Raw genomic sequence first — 7,560 nt, 5'->3', positions numbered from 1 at the left:
GGAAATAAGAAAGAGTATAAGGGGACTCCGAGGTCTGCGGACGCGACGAATATACCTTGAAGTCTCCAAGGCTGTCCTGACTCACTGATAGTGCGGCTGATAAAGTGCACCTGGATCTGCACACGAAAAACATGTGCAGAGAGTAGCATGCGTACACCACAATCGGTACCTAGTAAGTGCCGAGCCTAACCTCGATCGAGTAGTGACGAGGTCAGGTCAGGGCCCTACTAGTAATTATAAAATAAAACAATATATAGTGTAATACCGCAATAAAATAAAGGCTAAAAATTTATCAACAATGAAATCATAGAAGGTAACAACTCAGTACACAGAAACACAACAGGGGAATCTCTCGAGATACCGCCTCGCAGTCCCAAACGTAAATGTGCAGGGGGATCTCCCGGAATACTATTCCGTAGTCCCAAAGTAAATGTGCAGGGGGATCTCCCGTTATACTATTTCGTAGTCCCAAAGTAAATGTGCAGGGGGATCTCCCGTTATACTATTTCGTAGTCCCAAAGTAAATGTGCAGGGGGATCTCCCGGAATACCATTCTGTAGTCCCAAAGTAAATGTGCAGGGGGATATCCCTAAATACCGTTCCGTAGTCCCAAAGTAAATATGCAGTACAGGGGGATCTCCCGGAATACTATTCCGTAGTCCCAAAGTAAATATGCAGCGCAAACAATAGAAATAAAACTACATCACGAAATCTTACGATTTAGACTAAGTACCAGTCAAGGAAGAAGCAGGAAATTCACTAAGCATGCTGCACAGAGTTCACATAGGCAATTAAGGCACGTAAACATGCTGTATTAGACTAAATAGGATAGCTACGCAAATGGGAATAACACAATTAAGAATAAAAATAGATTAATACTCATAAAAATGGTATAACTCAAAATAAAAGGAAAACAGGTTGCTGCTTTGTAAGAAAATCGGGTTTTTTCCACAACTAGCACGTGTACGTACTCGTCACCTCACGTACACGGCGCTCACATATCACAATAGTTCCAAATCTTATGGGGATTTCCCGCCACATAAAGTTAGGCAAGCCACTTACCTCGAACCAAGCTTAATCAACCGGTCACAATGCCTTTCCCACTAATATCCGACTCTAAATGGCCCAAATCTAGCCAAAAGAAATTACATATCATAAATACAATAATAATAGACTCATCTAATTAATGAAATCAACACTTTAACAAAAATTCTGAAATTAACTCAAAAATCGTGCGTGGGGCCCATGTCTCGGAATCGGGTAAAAGTCATAAAATACGAACCCTCATTCGCTCACAAGTCTAACCATATAAAATTTACTCAAATCCGACAACAAATTCCCTTCAAAACTCGAAATCTTTGTTGAAGAAGTTCTTCCAAATTTCTCCCAATTTCAACCCCAAAATCCAAAATTAAATGATGAAATCAACCATAGATTAGTGTAATATAACCATAAAGGAGTTAAGAATCATTACCCAAAAACTCCCTCGAAAAATCTCTCCAAATTTTGACTTCTACCGAGCTCTCAATCAAAATTTTGAGTTATGAACAAAAAACCATCGATTTTGAACTTTTAATTCTGCCCAGATATTTTTCCTTAATCGCGATCGCGAAAACACCCTCATGATCGCGAAGAATAACTTCGATGCCCCATTATTTTACTCTACGTGAACGCGTAATTCTCCATGGGAAGGCGATGAAATAGCTCCTCAGACCTATGCGATCGCGACTGACCTCACGCGATCGCGAAGAACAACACCCAATTCCACTGCTGCGTTATGTTTTTCCACGCGAACCCGGCCTAGCCCACGCATTTGTGATGCATAATCTGACGAACCTATGCGATCGCATCCCATTCTTGGCAAACGCGAAGAGATAACCCAGCTGGTCTCCTAATTACTCTACGCGATCGCGAGCCTTCTCACTCGATCGCGATGAAGGAAACCAACTGCAGAACACCAACAAAAACTGTCAACTCCTAAGTCCAAAAATGACCCATTGGGCAACCAAAACACGCCCGAGGCGCCCTGGACCCCAACCAAACATACCGACCAATCCTAAAACACCATATGAACTTAGTCGAGCCCTCAAATCAGATCAAACAACACTAAACATCGTGACCTCCAATTCAAATCTTAAGAACTTGAAACTTCAACATTCTACAACCGATGCCGGAACCGACCAAATCACGTCCGATTGACCCCAAATTTTGCACACAAGTCATATTCAACACTATGAACCTACTCTGACTTCCGGAATAGGATTCCAACCCCGATATCAAAATTTTCACTACCGGTTCAAAACTCCAAAAATTTGACTTTTGCCAATTCAAGCCTAAATAAGCCACGAACCTCCAAAACACAATCCGTACACGCCCCTAAGTCGAAAATAACCTAACGGAGCTAACAGAACTTACGGAACTCTATCCCAGAGTCGTCTTCACACAGTTCCGACTACGGTCAAAATCCTAAGACTTAAGCTCTCATTTTAGGGACTAAGTGTCCCAAATCACTTCAAAAACCAAAACGAAACCTCCCAGCAAGTCACAATAGCAGAAATAAATATGGGAGAAGAAGTATATAGGGGATCAAGGCTATTACTCTCAAAAAGACCGGCCGGGTTGTTACAACCTTCGAGAATTCTTGAGCGACCGAGCTAAAAACCATTTCAGAGACAGGGATGCAAACAGGAAAAACGAGCAGGAAGAACCACATCACGTGATTCACATGATCGTTGGTGAGGTCGATATTCCACAAGGGCCCGTGTTCAAACGCACTAAAGTATCAATCACCAGGGAGAAACGAACTCGATACTATTTGCCAGAAGGAACTTTATCATTCAATGATGAGGAAACAGAAGGGATCTCACAATCCCACAATGATGCATTGGTAATCTCTATGCTTATGAAAAAAATTCAGGTTAAACGTATTTTCATTGATCCAGGAAGCTCGGCCAATATTATTCGATCGAGGGTCGTGGAGCAGCTCGGCCTACAAGATCTGATCATACCCGCAACTTGGATTCTCAATGGCTTCAACATGGCAAGTGAAACAACTAAAGGTGAAATAATCCTACCAATAAATGTAGCCGGAACTATTCAAGAAACAAAGTTCCGTTGTTCGTGCTAACTTAGAGCAATTCAACAGTATCCGAGGCTCCTTTACAATAAACCTCGAATACTGGGGGGCATCATCCTCGGATAGTTACAAGGAAAATACTTTGTGTTGACAGGGTCTTGATAGGTAAAGGACCAAACGGTCAAATAAACCGTGTCCATGTAGATTACTCGAGCCCTAATGGCAAAACATGTACTCATGTATAATCTATTGAAAGAAGTATTTTTCCTTACCAGATGTTCCATGCCTTAGAGAAATTTATACTTTACAATTTCATACTTATGATCTATTGTGGAAACTGGCTTAAGGGCCGATCATAACTAAAGTTCAAACAATTTACCCTATACTCGGGGACTGCCGTCCAAAAAATTGACATGATCGAATTACTAAACCTCGAAATCGTAAGACCTTAAAATAGCAATCCTCGAATTTAAAGGCCACAGCCACCCTACTCGGGGACTGACACTTCGAACGAGTTCGAAGTATAGCAGGGAAACAAGCCTAAGGGGCAAATCCCAAACTAAAGGCTACGACCAAATTAACACGGTTCGGAGACGTCCGAATTCCGTTATAAAACATGCCTTCAAATATTCTCATAAACCGATTAAAAAAGGCAACCCACGGCTAGATTACTAAAGGTCTCGATAATATCGACCCTCGAAAAACCCTAAGGGGTGGTGAATTGTTCGAACTCCTGGACAATTTTGTGCTAAGACATAACAAAGCAAAGGATTTTGATAACACCAATCCTCGAAAAACCTAATGGGTACAGATTTATCTCATGCTAAGGCATGACAAAGTTTTATAATTATTTTTTCAAAAAAGGGGAAAATCCATTCTTTTGAGGCCATATCTGCCTAATTCAAGAGCCTAAGGCCATTTTATTGTTTGAGTTCGAGAAATTGTCCTTATTCAACTAAAACCTAAGGTTCACTCTACTTCGAGTTCGAGCATGTACTCACTCGATTTTAAAGAATACACTGGTCCGATTTCGGTCTAGTTGCCTAAAGTTCCAAACTTGTGAGCAAAATCTGCATAAGGCATGTAGGCATGAATGAAATAGAATTTTCATGAGGTTGACGTCATGACAGGTCGAGGTAAAAAGGGTCAATTCGTTTCTTGTCATTTCACTCTAAAAAATGAGGGGACTATCTGTATACAGTTAAAAATGGGCCCACCCGATTTTACTATTTGACCGAGACCGGGAGGTTGCATGGAAGTATGGCCTCGTAATGGAACAAACTAAATCACGGGGATAAGGTACCAAGTTCAGAATCGAGGTATCTGTCGAGATCGAGGCTAGTAGAGACCAAAGACAAATGAGACAAACATCGAGCAAGATCGAAGATAACACAATAACAGAAAGGCGAGATAATCGTGATTGGTCGAGGATCATGGCGTATATCTCAGAATGGATCAAATTAGAAACGGTTAATTAGCTAATCATGGGATTTTCTTCTGTAATTATGTCACGACCCAAAAATCAAACCACAGGTGTCATGATGGCACTTAGTCTCAAAGACTAAGTAAGTCGATTATAATCATAATTCAAGCAATTTTTTTAAACATATAGTTTAATACAACCTCCCAAGATTGGTAATACTGAGTCATGAATTCTAACTGAATATATGGAATGATCTCGATGACCGAATGTATAATATTGTTCGAATAAGAAATTAACAGTACAATAATGTAACGACCCGGCCAGTCATTTAAAAAGTTGTAGACCTATTCCCCTATTTACTGGTCATTATGTACTTTATAACTGATATTTAACTTGACGGAGTAATTGGTTTAGGTCCGGTGAGGTTTTGGAATGAATTGGAATACTTAGTTCCAAGTTTTAAAGCTTAAGTTCAAATAGTGACCGGATGCCGACTTATGTGCAAATGACCCCAGAATAAAATTTTGATGATTCCAACAACTCCGTATGGTGAATTTGGGCTTAGGAGTGTGTTCAGATTTTTATTTGGAAGTTCATAGTTAAATTAGGCTTGAAATGGCTAAAATAAGAAGTTTAAGTTTGGAAGTTTGACCGGGGAGTTGACTTTTTGATATCGGGATCGAAATCCAGTTCTGAAAATTTTCATAGCTCCGTTATATCACTTATGACTTGTGTGCAAAATTTGAGGCCAATCAGACTTGATTTGATAGGTTTCGGCATTGAATGTAGAAGTTGGAAATTCTTAAGTTTCATTAAGCTTGAATTGGGGAGTAATTTGTGATTTTAGCGTTATTTGATGCGATTTGAGGATTCAACTAAGTTTGTATGATGTTTTAGGACTTATTGGTATATTTGGTTGAGGTCCCGGGGGCCTCGGATGAGTTCCGGATGGTTAACGGATCAAATTTGGACTTAGAACAATTGAAACTTGCTGCTGCCTGCTGATGCAAGTGCACCTGCGGAATTTGGTTATCAGGTGCGAGCTCGCAGAAGCGAGCACAGAAGCGGAAAAGGAAGAGTGGAGTAGTAGCCGCATGTGCGAAGGAAAATACTGCATCTGTAGGACCGCAGATGCGTACAAGGGATCGCAGAAGCGAAGCTAGTCGTAGAAGCGAGGGTGTTCTTCGCATCTGCGGAATCGCAGATGCGGTTACGTGCATCTTAGGTGCGAAGACAGTGACCAGATTACAAAACAAAGGGGTTCCGCCATTTTTGTCATTTTGGACATTCTTAACATGGTTTTGGGCGATTGTTCAGAGAGAATTCACGAGAAAACTTGAGGTAAGTCCCTTATGATCATTTCTACTCCATAATATTGAATTATCATCGAATAATCTGGCTAGATTACATGTTTTAATGTATAAATCGGGGATTTGAACTTAGGGATTTGAAAATAAGATTTGAAGATTATGAGGTCGAGTTGAGGTCGGATTTTAGTAATTTTAGTATGGTTAGACTCATGGTTGAATGTGTGTTCATATTTTATAATTTTCGCCGGATTCCGAGATGTAGGCCCCACGGGCGATATTTTGAGTTAATTTCGGATTTTTATTGAAAAATATAGTATTTTCTTATGAAATAGATTCTATAATTTTTGTTGACTATATCGAATTAATTATGTCTAGATTCAAGTCGATTGGAGTCAGAAAATTGAGGAAAAAGCATACTACTTGATTAAATCGGAGTAAATCAAGGTAAGTGACTTGTCTAACTTTGTGTGGGGGAAATTTTTCCTAGGATTGCTATTGATGTGATAATTGTAATGTGATGAAAGTTGTGTATACGAGGTGATGAGTGTGTATATGGGCTAAATGTGAAAGATTATGTTTTTAAATTATGTAAATCACTGTTGCATATTAATTAAATCTTGTTATATTCTCCATCATTGATCTGATTTATATACTTTAAATTTGCTTGACTTTCTCCTACTAATTGTTTTTTTACTTGTTTAGCTGAAACTTGATTTATTTTATTCTGTGCATTATTTGAAGGTGGAATTTCATTAACTTAAACATTATTAATATGAAGTATTTGATATTTTAAATTTGGAACTGAGGCAATAATTTGTGAGATTTTTGTACTCATTGTGATTGAGCCGTGATCTCCATGTTGTGGAAAATATTGTTGATGTTGTTTATTTTGATAAATTGAAATATTTGGGCACTTGAGGTGCAAATTATAATATATTGTGATATTGATACGCATGCGGTGGTATAAGGCCTGGGTGTTTAAACGCATGTGGTGAGATAAGGGTGGCTTGATACGCGTGGTTAGTAGGGGAACTACTAGAAGTCATGCGATGTGATAAGGGTGGCTAAAACGCGGGATGCTAATTCGGAAAAAAATATTTTTCTTTAAAATAAAATGTGAAAGGCTCCCACGGTGATATAAGAAAATGAGATATTGTGAATTTATTTATGATTTGGGACTACGAGGCAGTACCTCGGGAGTGCCCTTGTTGATATTGATTTATGGCCGCAGTTGCCTTTGATTATTGTTATGATTTTTTTAAAGTTGAAAAGAATTCTGTTTTGTTTCCACGAGGTATTATTTGCCATTATTTTGCGTAGTTAATTGGTGACATACTACTTACTTGATTCATTTTCATTGTCATTTCATTTTTATTATATTGTTAAACATTTCACCTTGTCTTCTATTATTCCAGTAGGGCCTGACTTGACCTCGTCACTACTCTACCAAAGTTAGGCTTGGCACTTACTGGGTACCGCTGTGGTGTACTCATACTATGCTTCTGCACATCTTTTTGTGCAGATCCAGGTACATCCTACCAGTCTAGACATCAGTGAGCTACCTGTGTTCGGAGGCTTCGAGGTATATCTGCCAGCGTCCGCAAACTCCGGAGTCCTCTTCTATCATTATTATGTTGCTTCCTTATTTTCCTTAGACCTTGATATATATAGATATATTGAGGATAAATTCTTAGAAGCTTGTGACTTATTTCTACCGGTTTTGGGAGTTAAAATTATGTGAATTTGAAGAT

The sequence above is a fragment of the Nicotiana tabacum genome, chromosome 13 (genome assembly GCF_000715075.1).
Source record: "Nicotiana tabacum cultivar K326 chromosome 13, ASM71507v2, whole genome shotgun sequence".
Classification (NCBI taxonomy): Eukaryota; Viridiplantae; Streptophyta; class Magnoliopsida; order Solanales; family Solanaceae; genus Nicotiana; species Nicotiana tabacum.
The sequence above is the reverse complement of the archived record's forward strand: the minus strand, read 5'-3'. Positions refer to the sequence as shown.